Below are 19,224 nucleotides of genomic sequence, written 5' to 3' on the forward strand. Positions count from 1 at the left end.
ATGTATCCGAGGGTTCTTTGCTATGTGGAAAGAACCAGAACAACCATGGCAGGCATGTCACTGTCCCTCTCCTGCCCTGCTCTGAGGAGGGTGGGGCCTGCAAGCCTCCCCCAGCTCCTACCCTTCCCAGGTAAGTGCTAACTTCAGGCTGCAGAGGGATCTAGTCATGTGGTATTGGCAAGGGTTGTAGCAGAGATGTGCCATCTGCCAAAAGGTGGCCTGCATAGGATTCAGCTCAGCAACCCCACTGCTGATGAGCCACTCAGATGAAAAGCCTGGGTCCACCTGTCAGATCATTGGGACCAGTAATCCTCACAGCATAACAATAAACAGACATTTACATTGCACTTACTCGGTGCCAGATATGGTTGTAAGCACATTACATTGATTAACTCTTGAGTTCTGTCCTCAGGCCCCAGAATAGACAGCATCTGAACTCCTTCCAGATGCTGGGGTGAGGAAGCATGCCAAGTAAGAGGAGGTCGGAAGAGAGAGCTTTCTCTGTTCTGGAACATCTGCAGGCTTCAAGCCCTCCCCATCTCCTCGGAGATGTTTCTGCCTCGCCACAATTAAGCTTTTCTGCTACTTCCAAACTCAGGCATCTGCAAAATATTTTTTCCTGCACTGACTGGGATCCCTTCCCAACGTCTTCATCAGACCACCTGGTGGCCCTGGGGTCGCACTTCCCTTCTCTGAGCCTCACTGCTTTTTAGATCATCGTCGCCATCTCTAACCAGAGCTGCCTTCCTAACCTTTGGCCCCAGTAGGACATAAATATCCTCAATCCACAAGGAAAATATCAAAATGGACCTTGGGGCTGGAGGATGAACCATCTTTTGAGTCTTTTCAATGCTGCTAAAGAAAAAAGCCCATGAGCTCCTTAGCATGGAGCTAAAAGGTTACAATATTTTCTTTTCTCTGCGTCTCCTACTGCTCACAAGGACCCCACACCACAGGCGCTCAGTGGGTGTCTACTGAGGAATGACTGACATGATCATCCCACCCGGCACACTCGGATGTCCCCTAGAGAACACCAAGGTTTGGTATGTAGTTGATGAGTAGCTGGTGGGCATTTCCAGCTAGAACACGGTACAAATAATTAAGCAGATGTTAACTGAGCACAGAGATTGTGAAAAACAAAAACGTTGACATGGGGGGATTATTCATTCCTTTGCCCATCTGCCAAGAACACTTGGAGTGACAGGTATGGATGATAAAGGCAGAAACAGGCTGTCCTTCAGAATCGCTGTTTATTCAAAGATTTTATACCAGGTCAAAATTTCAGAGGCACTGCAGATGGGGTCAATAGCAGACAACAGGAGAAGAAATGCGGTTCTATCTGTTGTTGCCATCCAAGCTGCAGAATTCCCCAGCATGGCCTCCTCCCAGCCCTCAACCCCCTTCGGCAGCCAGAGGCCCCTGCTGCACCGTCATACCACCCAGGGGAAAGACCCAGTGTGACAAAAGGCAAAGGGAGAGATGAACCAATGTAGGGAGCAGAAGGGTTTCCTGCTAAATCTGTTCCTCCACAAGAGAAGAAGAAAAATTACCCACAGCGACATCCACATAGATAACAGACATGCCCTATCAACACAGAGCAAAGAGAAGGGGCTACAGAAGCCAAACAAAGTGGTACACTTTTTAAAGGATTGATGGTAAGTGCATACTTTTGATGACATATTATTTTACCAAGATTTTAAAATGCAAACTTTGGTTTCCTTTTATTTGCAACAGCAAATATATACACATATGGCACATATTCAATGTCACTGTTGCCTCTGGAAGGAGAAATATCATGAACAGAAGTGTGCCAGAGGGAAGGGGAGTGGTGGCTGCAACCCCAGCATTTTGGAAGCCTGAGGCAGGAGGATTGCTTGAGCCAGGAGTTCAAGACCGGACTGGGAAGGAAGGAAGGAAGGAAGGAAGGAAGGAAGGAAGGAAGGAAGGAAGGAAGGAAGGAAGGAAGGAAGGAAGGAAGGAAGGAAGGAAGGATAGGCAGAAGGAGAGAGGGAGGGGGAGGGAGGGAAAGAAAGAAAGAAAAAGAGGGAAGGAAGGGAAGGGGAGGGGAGGGGAGGGGAAGGGAGGGGAAGGGAAGGGTTCGAGATCAGCCTGGTTCAACGTGGCGAAACCCCGTCTCTACTAAAAATACAAAAATTAGCTGGGCATGGTGGCAGGTGTCTTTAATCCCAGCTACTTAGGAAGCTGAGGCAGGAGACTCTCTTGAACCCAGGAGGTGGAGGTTCCAGTGAGCCAAGATTGCCCCACTGCACTCCAGCCTGGGCAACAGAGTGAGACTCCATCTCAAATATATATATATATTTATATAATAAAATAAAAATAAATAAAATGGCTAGAGTTTGAAACTGGATACTAGGATTAAAATATTGTTCCTCAACACTGTTTTCTTTCTGTTTTCTTCTCCTTCTCCTTCTTCTTCTTGTTCCTCCTCCTCCTCTTCCTCTTCTTCTATCTGCCACATCCTCTGTCACCACCACCATGACCTTCCCCCACCCCACCCCTCCTCCTCTACAACAGTATACACATCCTCTGGGCTTTCTTGCCATTTAAGCATGTAGAATATTTTGTAAATTGAAAGATGCTATTGTAAGAAACAAAACAAAAAACAAGGTGTCTATTGGGCGGGCGCGGTGGCTCACACCTGTAATCCCAGCAGTTTGGGAGGCTAAGGTGGGGAGATCACCTGAGGTCAGGAATTCAAGACCAGCTTGGCCAACATGGTGAAACCCTGTCTCTACTAAAAATACAAAAATTAGCTGGGCACGGTGGCAGGTGCCTGTAATCCCAGCGACTTGGGAGCTGAGGCAGGAGAATTACTTGAACCTGGAGGCAGAGGTTCCAATGAGCCAAGATTGCCCCACTGCACTCCAGCCTGGGCGACAGAGTGAGACTCCATCTCAAAAAAAAAAAAAAAAATCCTCAAAAGAAGAGTCTATTTTTAGTTCCAAAAGTGTAGGCCCTGAGAAAATTCAGAGCACAGAAAAATTATGAGTATGGGTCAGATTTCTACACCCCCAGAAAATAGAGATTTCTTGGGCTGTTGGAGGTAAGGACTAGGAGGGCAGCAGGGATGAAGGGAGAAAGGGAGAGGTTAATGGAATCCAAGACAAGGGAACCTTATTCCTGAAAGAGCCGTGGGTTCAGGAGCTGACTCAGCAGCCTCACCCTCCATCCTACTAGGCACCGAACACCACCAGAGCAAAGAGCTTTCTGAAGGTCATTCCCACTGACTTCTTGTTACAACGCTTTTGGCTGCAAGTAACACATCTGTCTAAAGACAGCTTAACAGAGACAATTATCTCATAAGGAGTCTTCAGAAAGAGGTCTGAAGGTGGGTTTGGCAGCTTACTGTCATCAAGAACCCAGGCTCTATCTCCCGCTATCTCAGAGGGATGACTTTCTCTTAGGCCGTCATCTCATGGATGCAAGTGGCTGCCACAGCTCCAAGCGTCATGCCCTCGTGTAACTGCATCCATAGACAGAACCACAGAAGGAGGAAGCAGTGCTATTTTTGTGCATCTTTACATTCAGCAAGGAGGAAAATCTTTCCTGGAAACTCTCAACTGACTTCCCCTTATATCTCATTGGTTAGGACTGGGTCACATGTGCCCTCCCCTATCTGTAATAGAGCCTAGGAATATCTGGCATATTCTATCTCTACACGGGGAAGTGAGTGCTACCCACAGGGATGAATGGAAAAGGAATGTGAAACTACTCTGTTTTGGAGAAAACAATCAATATATGCCACGACCCTTCTGATAGGTTGTCTGTCATCCACTAGCCATCCTCCAAGAGTGGCACCTGCCTGTGCCCAAGACTTGGACCCTTTCTGACTTACTTTGGATGTTGCAGGACATGCACAAAGCCTCTTTGAGGAGAAGAGATCCCTAGAACCTCTCGGGGTGATGGCACAGGGAAACAGCTCACACTTGTGTTTGAATAGGGCCAGCTGGAGGATTTGCTCTGGATTCAACTCTTTGCTATCCCTCAAGCCAAGACAGTGGGGCACTCTGCAGCTCCCAACATACAAGCAGACAATCGTAGTAGGATATCAAAGGCCCTACTTCAGGCCCTCTCACCAGGATGATCACTAGCAAAATACCATGTGAAGTGTGAATTCAGAACTAAAGGTTTTTTCCATCACAAGTCTACAGAGAATAGCCCAAGGAATAATGTAGACTGGAAATAGAACTTGATTCTGAGAATGCTGGTGGGTGGGATTTAGTTCAGTAGTAAATAAGGCAAGGCTGGTTGTTGCTTTTCTATTTAAGACTTGCTGTTTCTTAGAGCTAAGTCAGCAGACACACTGCTTCTATAGATAAATATAGATTTAAATAACAGAATCATCTATATATGGTTCCATTTCCTTCTCTATGAGAAGGAAATAGCCTGAACACTTGTTTTAAAATTAAGAGCGGGTAATCAGGCACACTAAATACGAATGTGCTAGATACGTGAAAACAGATTACAAAAAAGGACATTTTAAAAAATCACAACTACGCTATATACACACACACACACACACACACACACTACATGTATACACACATACTACATACATACATAATGCAATGCATTAAAAAAATAACATAATTGTGTGGGTTTATGGATTATTTGAATTGTTAACTAAATTAATTCGGCTTTAGCCATATTGAAGCCAGAGTATCTCAGTGCCTCCTTCACTCCCTGACGCTGAGGCTTCTCCAGCCCTGATTAAGAGCCCTGCACCACAGCACATGTTTCCATGGCTAATGTGGTCCAGCTCCAAGGGAAGATGGGTAAGGTGAGGTGACTGGACCCAGGGAAAGAAGAAGAGAAGACACAGTTACGTTTCCATGTTTAAACTTATGTGGTGTGTTCAGCTCAGAAACTTCTCTTATTAAACATATTCCATGTGATTAATACAATTCACTAGGTTTACATGAATATGTATAACTGATCATTGCACAACAAAGACAAAATATGCCTTATCTTAGACAACATGACTTCAGAAAATCCCTCATCTAGATAATGACTTCTAAGGGTGAGCGGGTGGGAGGGGCATGGATGACGGAAAGGTACTTAGTGGGTACAACGTGCATTATTTGGGAAATGGATACCCTAACAACCCTGACTTGACCACCACACAATTTATGCATGTAACAAAATTGCATTTGTAATCCATATACTTATACAAATAATAAAATAAAATGAAGTCATGCATAAATAAAAATAAAGGATCTGGTTGGAAGTAAGTTTAAATATAAAAGTAAATTTTATTATTATTATTATTATTATTAATATTATTTGGGACAGAGTCTCACCGTGTTGCCCAGGCTGGAGTGCAGAGGTGTGATCTCGGCTCACTGCAACCTCCACCTCCTGGGTTCAAGCAATTCTCATGCCTCAGCTTCCCAAGTAGCTGGGATTACAGGTGTGAGCCGCCATTCCCGGCTAATTTTTTCTATTTTTAATAGAGATGGGGTTTCACTGTGTTGGCCAGGCTGACCTCAAACTCCTGGCTTTAAGTGACTCACCCTCCTGGACCTCCCAAAATGCTGGGATAACAGGCATGAGCCCCCAGATCAAGGAGTAATTTCAACTTTCTAGTCTTAGTATTTAAGAAATAGATTTTGTAAGGCTACAGCTGCCATAGAAAGTGATGAATCTGATGGATCTGGGCCACGTGAATTGAAAACCTTCTGGAAACAATTTAACATGCTAGGTGCCATTAAGAACATTTGTGATTCATGGAAGGAGTTCAAAATACCAGTGCCAGGTGTGGTGGCTCACCCCTGTAATCCCAGCACTTTGGGAGACTGAGGCAGGGGGATCACTTGAGCTCAGGAGTTCAAGACCAACCTAGCCAACATGGTGAAATCCTGTCTTTACAAAAAATACAAAAATTAACTGGACATGATGGCGTGCACCTGTAGTTCCAGCTACTTGTGGGGATGAGGTAGGAGGATGGTTTGAGCCTGGGAGGTGGAGGTTGCAATGAGCTGAAATCACACTCTTGTACTCCAGTCTGGGTGACAGAGTAAGACTCCATCTCAAAACAAAACAAAAAAAATCAAAAATCAACATTAACAGGAGTTCGAAAGAAATTGATTCTAACCCTCATGGATGACTTTAACAGGTTCAAGACTTCAGTGGAGGAAGTAACTATAGATGTGGGAGAAACTGCAAGAGAACTAGCATTAGATAGAAGTGGAGCCTGAAGATGTGGCTGAATTGCTGCAATCTCGTAACAAAACGTGAATCAATGAGGAGTTCCTTCTTACGGTTGAGTAAAAAAAGTGGTTTCTTATGATGGAATCTACTCCTGGTGAAGATGCTGTGAACAGTGTGGAGATGACAACAAAGGATTTAGGATATTAGATAACTTAGTTGATAAAGCAGCGGCAGAGTTCGAAAGTTCCACTACTGAGAATTCCCGGTGCTTTCTTGCTACTTCTTGGCCTCTTTCCACTACCATGAAAGCCTCTAAATTGTGAAGACTGTAATATGACTGCCATTAATGAAATATATAACCCAACTGAGGAGAGAGAATTGCATGTTTTATATGCATCAAGGTAATTGGAGTAACTCAGAGAATTCTTGATAAATTAAGGAAGTATTGTGAAAAGAAAGCTAAATTAATACCTACAAATAAAATTGTAAAATAAATCTTGGCTTAGGTTGAATTGACTGTCACCTGAAAATAGTGGGAATCAGTGAACAAATCCTCCCATAACTGCTCCTATTGATAAAACATCGTGGAAATGTGCTGCGACATAAGTGTTGTGAGGAACAATATCTAGCACTAAGTCAGCTGATTCCATTTCTATGAGGCCTTTGACTGTAAATAAAAAGATAAACCCAAAGGTCATAATATAGGTGGAGATCATTTAATATTACCTCTGCATGGGGTTGTCAGTCACCTGAACCCTAACTCCTGTGGGAATAGCAGTGATTATAGTGGCTGGCGTAAAATATGCTTGAGTGCCAATGTCTATCCCTATTGTAAATATACGATGAACCCATATGATAAAGCCTAGAACACTAATTAATATCATGGCTCACACCATTCCTATATAACCAAATGGTTCTTTTCCCCCAGGATTATAGGTTATAGTATGTGAGATTATTTCAAAGCCAGGGAAGGTAAGAATATACACTTCCAGGTGGCAAAAAAAAAAAGGAAAATAATAAATAAAACATTGATATAAAATAAGATCTCCTCTTGCAGCTAGATTTTTTTAAAAGCAATATTAGGGTTTTAGTCTTTTAGAATATGGTGGGAGAGAAATGACAATACAGCTGTGATTAGCACTGATTAGACAAATAGTGGTGTCTGAGACCGGGACACAACTGGTGGCTTCATGTTAATAATTGTTGTGATAAATCCATAGCTTCCAAGCTTAGTTGATGAGACACCAGCTAGGTGTAATGAGAAAATGGCAAGCTCTACAGAGGCTCCTGCATGCCAGACTTTAGCCTAAAGTTGGCTAATCCTGTGCCAGCACTGGTTTCTACTTCTGAGGAAGCAAGCAGGAGTAGAAATGATGGTGGGAGAAATCAGAAACATACTTATTCAGGGAGATGCCACATCAGGGTCTCTGATTAATAAGGGGACTAATCAGTTGCCAAATCCTCTCATTAAAATAGGCATAAGTATTAAAATGATTATTATGGATATGAGAGCTGATCAAAATGTAAGCATGGAAGTGTAGAAGTTCTTCTATCATAGGTGTTATTGCATCTTGAAAACCTAATTGGAATGGGTATGCCATAAAGATATAGTGCCGGCCGGGCACAGTGGCTCATGCCTGTAATCCCAACACTTTGGGAGGCCAACGGGGGTGGATCACGAGGTCAGGAGATTGAGACCATCCTGGCCAACATGGTGAAACCCTGTCTCTACTAAAATAGAAAAAACAAACAAACAAAAAAAGTAGCCGGGCATGCTGGTGTGCACCTGTAGTCTCAGCTACTCCGGAGGCTGAGGAAGGGGAATCGCTTGAACTTGGGAGGCGGAGGTTGCAGTGAGCTGAGATGACACCACTGCACTCCAGCCTAGCAACAGAGCAAGACTCCGTCTCAAAAAAAAAAAAAAAAAAAAAGATATAGTGCCAACGACATTATAAATTTAATTGTCACTTAGCCAGGTGCAGTGGCTCACACCTGTAATCCCAGCAGTTTGTGAGACTGTGGCGGGTGAATCGTCTGAAATCAGGAGTTCAAGACCATCCTGGCCAACATGGTGAAAACCTGTCTCAACTAAAAATACAAAAATTATCCAGGTGTAGTCATGGCATGCACCTGTAATCCCAGCTACTTGGGAGGCTGAGGCAGGAGACTTGCTTGAGCCCAAGAGGAGGAGGTTGCAGTGAGCCAGGATTGCACCATTGCACTACAGCCTGGGCAGCAGAGAAACTCTGTCTCTAAATAAATAAATAAATAAATAAATAAATAAATAAATAAATAAATAAATAAATTTGATTGCCATTTAATAGGACTCCTTGTTGATCTAATTCTGCTCAGATTACAAGATTTAGGGCAATCCTTACTATTCTGGCTCAAGCACCAAATAGAAAATACAGTGTCCCTATGTTTGTTGCTTGTTGAGAATGATCAAAGGTTAATGAGCATAGGTAGAGGATTAAGTACTGGAGTAAGCACTGACTGTAAATCTAAACACAGAGTTTGAACCCTCTTTTGACCCAGTCTTGAGGTGAATGTTCACACTGAATTGCCAATTCAAAGGAGCAGCTTCAGTTCTGCTGGGTCTTCTGCCTTTTTTCCCTTGACAGGCCAACAAGAGAAGTAGATGGAAGCCAGTTGACTAGGGTGTTTTCACTGTTAACTAAGTTTTTGTGGGGTTGGATCTCACCAATCTAGTAAGGATTTCACTTAATTAACGTGGTTTTCTTTTTGCATTCAATTGATGTAAAAGTCTTGGGATCCTTATGTTTCAAGAATTAAGTATAGGGTTGGTACTTGCTTAGGGCTTTGACGGCTCTTAGTCTATCTAACCCTAACTGCCAGTTAGATGTTGAGAATACTGGTGAAAGTGGGAGGGAAAGAGTTGACAGTAAAACAAGTGATGGGAGAAAGAAGGCTTGTTTTATACATACATATTTTAATTTTTCTGTTAAGACAGGGTCTTACTCTGTCACCCAGGCTGGAGTGCAGTGGCATAATCATGGCTCACCGAAACCTGGATCTCCCGGGATCAAGTGATCCTCCTGCCACAACCTCCTGAGTAGCTGGGATTACAGGCGCATGCCATCATGCCCAGCTAGTTTTTCGGTTTTTGTTTGTTTGTTTTTCAGTAGAGGCAAGGTCTCGCTATGTTGCCCAAGCTGTTTTGTATTTTTCAATTGTCATTTTGTTTTTATGTTGTTCGTTGTTGGAAATATAGTTTTAATGATAAAGGATAATCATACATAAAAATATAAGTTGAGTAACGCTATAATAGCTATGAGGGGGGGCAAGAAAAAAGAAAATAGTTAATGAATGTTGGCATAATAACATTCTTGAATGTTCATTCATTTGGGTAGAAATCCTGTAAGCAGGGGTAGGCCTCCTAAGTTAAAAGATATATATATATGATAGAGAGAGTTACAAGGGTTGCAGAAGTTATTAATAGTAGTTTATTTCATGTGTGCAATAGTGATAGTGTTGTGGTATTTATGTTTAAACTAAATATTATGAATATGATAACCATTAGAATGATAGAACTAGGAAGGTTTATGATTACTGTGGGGATTATAAATAAGGATAGTTATTACTCAGCTTATCTGTGCACTTGATGAATAGGCTAAGAGTGTTCATAGTTGCAATTGATTAAATTCTCCTCATCCTTCTATTAGAATAGATAATATGGCAATTATTTGTATTGTATTTAGATTAATTGATGATGATACTGAAAATATAATTGAACTTGGTCTCATTTTTGTCATGTTAAAGATTATGCTTGATATTGGTGAAATTCTTTGTGTTACTTCTGAGACTCAGAAATGGAATGGGGAGAGTTCAAATTTTATTATTAGTGCTATGGTAACTACTAGGGATGCTGTTTGGTTGGGAATTGTTATGACGGTTAATTGCCCAGAATACAATATGTTAATGATGCTGACTGCCATTAGGGACATAGATACGGTTGCTTGTGTTAAGAAATATTGGGTAGCTGCTTTTGTGGATCATGGATTTGCTTTTTTCATTAAAATGGGAATAATGGCTAATATGTTTATTTCTAATCCCACTTAGATTATTAATCAATATGAGCTAAATATTGTGGTTGGTTTCCTATGAGGAGAGTAAACAGAATGGCAGGAAAAATAAGGGATTAATTAGTATGGAAAGATTATAAACCAAAGCTTTTAGGGATATGAGCCTGGTAGCTTATTTAGCTGACCTTACTGTAGAATATGGTATATTAGGTAGCACAGAGGTTTTTTGAATTTTTTTTTTCTTTTTGATATGGAGTCTCACTCTGTGTCCCAGGCTGGAGTTCAGTGGCTCAATCTTGGCTCACTGCAACCTCCGCCTCCCGGGTTCAAGCAATTCTCCTGCCTCAGCCTCCCTAGTGGCTGGGATTACAGGTATGGGCTACCACACCCAGCTAATTTTTATATTTTTAGTAGAGATGGGTTTCACCATGTTGGCCAGGCTGGTCTTGAACTCCTGACTTCAGGTGATCCACCTGCCTTGGCCTCCCAAAGTGCTGGGATTACAGGCATGAGCCACCATGCCCAGCCGATTTTTGAATTCTTAAGAGTAAGGTTTTTTTACTCTTTTAATTTACTCTTAAGAGTAAATTCCTATCATTCTGGAAATAAGAGGATTTAAATCTCTATCATTTACTCTCTTAAAGGAGCCATTCTATCAGACATATTTCTTATGTGTGGTGGAATATGCAGTGGTAAAACAGGTACTGAGATGTGTCACATGCATAAGGCTAGTTTGAGTGGTTAGAAATTTTTCACAGAAGGTACATGAGTTCATCATACTGGAATCATGGGTATAATGCTCAAAGTCAAGAACTCTAAGATAATAGAAGGGTGTTCATGATGAGGTTGAGTATGTGAATTTCTGGTATGTGAATGGAGTTCTTCTAGGTGATGGATAGTGGTTAGGGCATTTATTATAATGATGTTGGTATACTCTGCTATATATATTTAAAATAGGACAAATGGGCCTGCAGCAGATTGAATGTTAAAGCTTCACACAAGTTCCAACACTTTGTGTCAAGTTGAAAGAGGCTCCATTAGTTTTTGCTACTGCTGAAAAAATCATATTATGGCTAAGGATCATGATGGAAAAATTAGTCATATGTGTTCTCAGGTATGAAAGTTGGCAATGTAAATGATCTGCTTATTAAGAGAACTAATAAGAAGATGATGGCTGGGATAACTTCATATAAATTTGTTTGTGTGATTTCTCATAGGGTACCAATTAATGCATATTTTAAAACTCATGCTCATCCTGATTGAAGGATGGAATACATAAGTAGGCTTCATGTGGTTAAAATGAATGATGTCCTTATATTCATGTTAATTAGTCGGTACCATAAGGTTAGTAGAATTCACATAGTAAGTGCAAGGGCCAGGGCCAGGGTTGGTGCAATGGCTTATGATAGTGTAGAAGATGTTAGTGGTCATAATGGTTCTTTAGTGAATAGTTTTATGGCATTAGTGAAGAGGCGATGTGGCCATAGGGGCATACAATATTAGGTCTTTTATGAAGCTGCATATAACCAAATACTTTTTATTCAGCTGTGAGCAATACTATTGCAAGAGGGGGTGGGGGGGCGAGTAATAAGTAGATTAACTATAAACATGCTATTAAGGGGGTTAAGCTGATTGTAAAGTTTTAAGTTTTATGTAATAACTGGGCTCTGCCATCTTAATAATTCTTGTTCTCAGCAAGGCATTTAATAGTATATTAGGTTGAGATTATATACCATCAGATTGAGGAAGCTTTTTGAAATGGGCTATATTTCTCTTATTCTCTTGTACTAGGAGAAATACTGAATAGGTAGAAATGGATCTGGATTGCTCCAGTCTGAACTCAGACCATATATAGGACTTTAATTATTGAACAAACAAACCATTAATAGTAGTTACACCATTGGAATTTCCAACAACGAGGTTGCAAACCCTGTTGTCGATATGAACTCTAAAATAGGATTGCACTGTTATCCCTCGGGTAACTTGTTCCACTGATCAAATTGCTTAAGTTAATAAGCGATTATGTTAGTCTAGGTTTTAATCACTTGGAGATTGTATTGTGCTCTGAGGTCACCTAAACCAAAATTTTTAGTCTGGTAGATTAGGTGTTATTCCTTTGAATAGTTAGTTAGCTTAAAGTTGTTTTATGTGGACTAACTCATTTAAGTTCCATAGGGTCTTCTTGTTTTATTTTAATATCTCTGCCTTTTTTGCAGGGACAGGAAGGTCAATTTCACTAATTGGAGTAAGGGACACTTGAATGCTCTTATGGCCCTTCATACAAGTCCCTATTTAGGGAACAAATGATTATGCTACCTTTGCACAGTCATGATAGTGCAGCTGCTAAACATGTGTCACCAGGCAGGTGACATACTAGTCTGATACTAGTTGTATGAGAGGTAATGTTTTCGGTAAATAGGCAGGGTTTGTATTTGCTGAGCTCCTTTTAGTTTGTTTAATCTTTCCTTAAGCAGTGCAGCAGTAGTACATGCCTCTGCTGGATTAACGATTGGTCTTTTTTGTTTTTTAGAGACAAGGTCTCACTCTGTCACCCAGAATGGAGTGCAAGTGAGGTGATCATGGTTCACTGCAACCGCCAACTCCTGGGCCCAAGGGATCCTCCTACAGTTTCCCAAGTAGCAAGGACTGCAGGCACATGCCACCACACCTGGAGAATTGGTTTATTTTTTGTAAAGATGGGGTCTGGAACTCCTGGCCTAAGCAATCCTCCCACCTTGGACTCCTAAAACATTGGAATTATAGGTGTGAGCCACTGAACTCTGCAATATTTGTTTAAATGAACAGTTGATTGATTGAATTTATTGAGTTGGTAACTATCAGCTAATATTAGGAATGCTATTTTATCTGGTATAAGCTTATGCAAGGATAAATTTTTTTCTTGTTACTTATATTAACAGAATCGCCTCTATTTATACATAGATTAATCCAGTAAAATATTAGGAGTTTATAAATAGTTGGAATTAAGATATGGATTGTTGAGCTTGAATACTTCCGTAATCAGTGGCTGCTTTTAAGCCCACTATGAGAATGTAATAATTTACATTCTACACAAGGTTTTTTCCTGTTTCTAAAGAGTTGTACCTCTTTAGATGAACACTTGATATTGCGAGTAGATATTTCTTTAGGTAAATTTAAGGTTGAACTGAAATGCAGCTCTTACCACGCTCGATTGACATTTTACCTCTAATCAAGGATCTTCTCACTATTTCACCGCGTGGAGTTTGTTCTTATTACTGTCCATGAGTAGTTCATCTGGTTTCAGGGTTTTTAGCTAAAGTTCTCTTTGTAAAATTGATCTAGCTAATTCATTATGCAAAAGACATAAATGTAAGCTTTGTTTTTTTGCAGTTTATTCTTTCGTCTTTCTCTTACAGTACTTTTTCTATAGCATCTAAATAAATTCCTATCTCCTGTCCTCCCTATTGTAAATTAATGTTTTGGTTAAAATGTGTATGTAGTTGTTAAATTTTGTTAGTTTTGGCTCAAAGTGGTCGGATTGATATGAAATCTTCAAGGTGTAAGCCAGGTGCCTTGAGTTAAACTTCACTTTGTTTTGTCCAAGCACACTTTCCAGTATCCTTTGTTCTGACATCTCTTATAGATGGTGTTAATTATAAACTTGGGTTTATTGAAGTATTTGAGGAAGGTAATGGGCTGGCTATGTGTGCTTCACAGCCTTACTCAATTAAGCTCTCTATTCTCAATTTACTACTGGATCCTCCTTTGGCCTGTGGTTTCATAAGGCTCCTCATGGGTTGGGTGTACTTTAATTAGAAAATGTAAGTCATTTCTTCCCATCTCATAAGCTACACGTTGACCTAATGTGTCATGTAAGTACATGCGCTTATTTTATGACCCTTTTAGGGTTTGCTGAAGACGACAGTATATAGGCTGAATTGACAAGAAATGGTGAAGTGAGGTTTATCATTGTTTATTATGAGCCAGGCTCCTCCCGGGGATGGAAGGCACCATCCCACCAAGTCCTTTGAGTTTTAAGCTGCTGCTGCTAATACTCTGGTGAATAACTTTATTTAGGTTTATGGCTGAACATAGCAGGGTATCTAATCCCAGTTTAGGTCTTAGCTATTGTGTATTCAGAACTTATTAAAGTCATTTTTCTAGTTTCTTTGTATTTTAGCTGTGGCTTTTTGCAGCTTAGTTTAAATTTAGCCCTATTTGTGTATATCTGAAACACAAACGTGCTTCTCAGATTTTATTACTTTGGGTTTACGACCGTGGTGACTGACACAAAATTACCAACCCTAAGGAAAATTAGCATAGTTTAGTCAAACTTTCCGTTTATTGCTTTTTATCCTTGCTGTTTCCTGCAGGGCTGTGGCTGAGCAAGTTGTTATGTGCTACCAGTCAGTGTGCTTGATGCCTGCTCCTTTTGCTCTTTTGTTGATTACACATACAGTGCAGATTCTTGCACATGGAATCTTACTAAGAATTAATAGAAGGGCCAGAACCAAACCTGTGGGTTTATGGAGTTACATAAACTCATCTAGGCATTTTCAGTGCCTTCCTTTAGTGGATTGAGCTATATCTAGAAAACTCTCTCTTGGGGAAAAACTGCTGATTTTAAGTGCTATGTTAGTACTGGGGTCTCTCTTGGTAATCTTAGTAAGAAAAAAACTTTTAGACTAGAAAGCCTAATTTTTCATTTATGTTTGGATTTTTGAAAAATGCTTAAATTAGGAGTTGGGCTAACACTAGATGAACTTTAAATTAAATTTGATAGCAGGTGAGTACGTATGGAGCCTTAGCTAGCAGTCAATAGATACAAGATTTCTTATTGGGGCAAGGTTGGCAAGAATAAAAGACTTATCCAGATACTATAATAGCTTAAGGAGGGGGTTTGCAAAGTTAATCATACATGGCAGGAAGAACTGTGTGTATGTGTCTGTGTCTGTATCTTATTTTTATTATGCCCATTGAGTATGAATCAATTAGCACCATATGGTTTCTATATGAGTAAAGAATATTCCATTTAAGCTCAGCTACAATCAAATTGACTGTGTCAAGGCCTTGATGGCCATGTTGGATCACAGTACCCTCCAAAATTAAAAAATACCAAGTGCAGGACACCACAGTTAGTTGTGATCATGTGCTAGTTAGTCATTAGTCATCAAGATGTCTTTTTGGGGGGGGGGGAGAGAGTCTGGCTCTGTCACCCAGGCTGGAGTACAGTGGCACGTCAGCTCACTGCAACCTCTGCCTCCTAGGTTCAAGCAATTTTCTTGCCTCAGCCTCCCAAGTAGCTGGGACTACAGGTGTGTGCCACCAGGCTGAGCTGATTTTTTGTATTTTTAGTAGAGACAGGGTTTCACCGTGTTAGCCAGGATGGTCTGCATCTCCTGACCTCGTGATCTGCTCACCTTGGCCTCCCAAACTGTTGGGATTACAGGCATGAGCCACTGTGCCTGGCCAAGGTGTCTTATTTAGATGGTTTCATATCTATGCCACTGAAGTAAGAACCAGATGCCAGGTATAGTTTCAAGTCTAGAAGCCCCCAGGTTTTATGGGCCTAAAGCAAGAAGGACATTTCCAGAGCAGGTTGCTGGTTTCTCAAAGCTTGGTAGCAAAGAAATTTTATTGGAGGTGATAAGCATGTTGTTGAGGATTGATTTGACTTAATGTGCCATGTATAATCAATGATATGATATCCTATGTAAAATAAAGGAATTAATGTATTGGACAATATCTATGTGTTGAATCTATTTTGTGTAATCTTACAATATAACATGCTGTGCACTGTAATTAGTGCAATGTACATGTGTATATGCATGGGGAAATGGACCTTAATGCACAATAAAACATTTATGTGCAATGTACAATCAAGCATGAAGCAATAGTACATATTAGCAGGGCAAGGCATGTAATGCAGGTGGAGGGCCTCTTTGGAGATAAAAAGAATAAAGAATGCGGAGGGAAAGGAAAAGATAGGTAATCCCTCAAATAAGAGGGACACAGGGGTCAAATAAAAGGTTTGTCTCTTTTTTTCTTTCTTTCTTTCTTTTTTTTTGGAGACATGGTCTGGTTCTGTTGCCCAGGCTGGAATGCAGTGATGTGATCCCAGCTTACTGCAGCCTCAACCTCGTGGGCTCAAGCCATCCTCCTATCTCAGCCTCTGAGGAGCTGGACTACAGTTATGCACCACTATGCCTAGCTATTTTTTTGGTCTTTTTAAAGAGATGGGGATCTCATTATGTTGCTCAGACTGATCTTGAACTCCTGGGCTCAAGCAATCCTCCCACCTCAGCCTCCCAAAGTACTAAGATTATAGGCATGAGCCATCATGCCTGGTGGGAGAGGTTTTTTTTAAAATGAAAGAAACAGAACTGTGTTTATATAATGAAAATAAAAAGGAGGGAAATAGAAAAGAGAAGAAAATTATAGGAGCAAACAAAGTGCCAAAGGCCTGTGTGCAGGGGTACAGGTGCTGCGTGCAGGGGTACAGGTGCTGGGTAGAAGATTGGAGCAGAGCGTGGCATGCAGAAGGGGCAGGGCATGCCGGCTGGAAAAGGACACACCCTCCCAGCGTGAGGAGGACCCACATGGGGAAGTCTGGGCTGTTTAGCATGTGGCACAGTGCCTAGCACCTAGCATACAACACCCAGCACCCAGCAGGCTCCCACAACTACCAAGACCAGCTGCTTCGAATTAAATCTGTCTTACCATAAAGCAGCTGTGTGACCTTAGCAAGGTAACCAACCTCTCCTAGCTGGGAAGAGCAGACTGTGAAGGGGTTGGAGTTTTGGGAAGGAACCCTGTGAAAAGGGGAAAAGATTTGGAACAATTCTTGTGAGGAATGGGAGGTGGATGACCAGAGACCAGTAAAAAGAATGCGCACAAAATGTGGCAAAAATGGCATCAGAGCAGTATCAATGTAAAAAATAATGCCACAGTTAGGAATTGAGATTCCAGGCCTTTTTCTTTTTCTTTGGGTTTAATTTGTTTATATATCAAACAACAAATAACCCTGAAGCCAGAATTGGAGCCTGTTGTAACTGAGAAAGCAAGAGCTGCCTGAGATGTTCATTTTATGCATCAAGTTAACAGGGCCTTAGGGTGCCCAGCTGGTCAGACAAACATTTTTCTGGGTGTTTATGTGAGGGTGTATTAGACCGTTTTCACACTGCTGATAAAGACATACCCAAGACTAAGCAATTTACAAAAGAAAGAGGTTTAATGAACTCACAGTTTCACATGGCTGGGGAGGCCTCACGATCATCGTGGAAGGTGAAAGGTACATCTCACACAGTAGCAGACAAGAAGAACGAGAGCCAAGTGAAAGGGGTTCCCCTCATAAAGCCATCAAACCTCGTGAGACTTATTCGCTACCACAAGACAGTATGGGGGAACCGCCCTCATGATTCAATTATCTCCCACTGGGTCCCTCCCACAACATGAAGGAATTATGGGACCTACAATTCAAGGTGAGATTTGGATGGCATCACAGCCAAACCATACCAGTGTTTTACATGAGATTCACATTTCATTTAGCTGTCGTGAGTAAAGCAGACACAATGTGGGTGAGCGTCACCCAATCAGCTGAGGCCTGAATAGAACGAAAGACTAACCCTGGTAAGACTGAACTCTCCTACCTGATGCCTTCGCACTGGGACATCGGCTCTTCTGGGTTCTGTAGCAGCTTCCAGCCTTCAGACTTAAACGGGGACATCTGCTGTTGGAAACAGATGCTCCGTGCTGCAAAGAAAAATTAGCAGTAAGACAAAGGATCGCTCAGCAAGGCAATTTTTACTTCCTGCAGGAAGGGGACTCTCACTAGCCATCTTGCCACAAGAGTACAATGAACAAAGGAAAAGCAGACAGATTTATTCCTTACCCACTTGGGGTTGTCCTTACTGCTGTGTCTGAGCTCCATTAGTTGGAGCCAGATCTCACAATTTAAAATAAAACACGATTGGCTAACAACTTAAAACTTTTTTAAACAAGTAAAAAACAGGAAGTCCAAATAAGGGAAGGGCACAGGCTGCGGGAGGGACATGCCTGTGAGCATGTCCGGCACAAATATTTTGGTTAAAGTACAAGGACATAGAATGTACTGCATGCCTGTAAGCATATTTAACAGATACATAGGATAGGGCTTAACAAAGAGTTGTTAACAGAAAGCAGGAAGGATTTATTTCTTTACAAAAAAGAAAACTTTGAAGAGGAACTTTTATACTTCCCACGTCTGCTTAGCAGATTGCGGACTTGCCAGCCTCTGTAATCTTGTGAACAAGTTTCTTATAATAAACCTCTTCATATACTGACTCGTTTCTTTAGAGAACTCAGAACTCTGAACTCCTGTCTTTAGAGAACTAATACACTGCCTCACTGCATGACTTTATCATTTATTTTCCTCAACCTCATACATTATTTGAAATAGCTGCTTAGCTACATTAAGTTTTGGGCAAGTGGGCTTTCTTTAAAACTACAGGAAAAAAACGGCAGGTTAATTGGAAAGGAGTCCTAAAATGAAGCAAGGAAAGGGCAAGAAAGAATAAAAACAGAATTCCCAAGGTTGAAGAGGAACCAAAATGTTAAAAGAAAGATTTTGACCAACCAAAATTAAGAAGCAAAGAACAGGGGGAAACTAGGAAAAGAAAACAAAGGCAAAAAAAAATTCAATGGATAAACAATGACAGCCTGGGCAACATAGTCTCTACACACACAAAAAAATTTTTTTGAGATGGAGTTTCACTCTTGTTGCCCAGGCTGGAGTGCAGTGGCATGATCTCAGCTCACCACAATCTCCACCTCCCAGGTTCAAGTGATTCTCCTGCCCCAGCCTCCCTACAGGGACTATGGGTGCCTGGCTAATTTACAAAAAGCTTTTTAAAATAGCTGAGTGTGACTGTGGTCCCACCTACTCAGGAGGCTGAGGCAGGAGGGCTGTTTGTGCCTGAAAGGTTGAGGCTGTAGTGAGCCATGATGGCACCACTGCACTACATCCTGGGTGACAGAGCAAAACCCGATCTCA

The 19,224-nt window shown here is 41.3% G+C and overlaps 2 long non-coding RNA genes across 2 annotated transcripts in view; one reads left to right on the plus strand and one right to left on the minus strand.

Annotated features, from left to right (window-relative positions):
• LOC144579783 (uncharacterized) overlaps positions 1–19,224 on the minus strand; it is a 29,458-nt gene that overhangs the window by 8,493 nt on the left and 1,741 nt on the right. The window contains exon 2 of the long non-coding RNA XR_013528173.1: positions 17,843–17,945. This is a non-coding gene — a long non-coding RNA (uncharacterized LOC144579783). The remainder of the gene's footprint in view (positions 1–17,842; positions 17,946–19,224) is intronic.
• On the plus strand, positions 1,463–15,938 carry LOC144579784 (uncharacterized). Its single transcript, XR_013528174.1, has 2 exons — positions 1,463–1,655; positions 12,745–15,938. It is a non-coding gene; the product is annotated as an uncharacterized LOC144579784 (long non-coding RNA).

Source organism: Callithrix jacchus, chromosome 16, assembly GCF_049354715.1.
Source record: "Callithrix jacchus isolate 240 chromosome 16, calJac240_pri, whole genome shotgun sequence".
In the NCBI taxonomy this organism is placed as follows: Eukaryota; Metazoa; Chordata; class Mammalia; order Primates; family Cebidae; genus Callithrix; species Callithrix jacchus.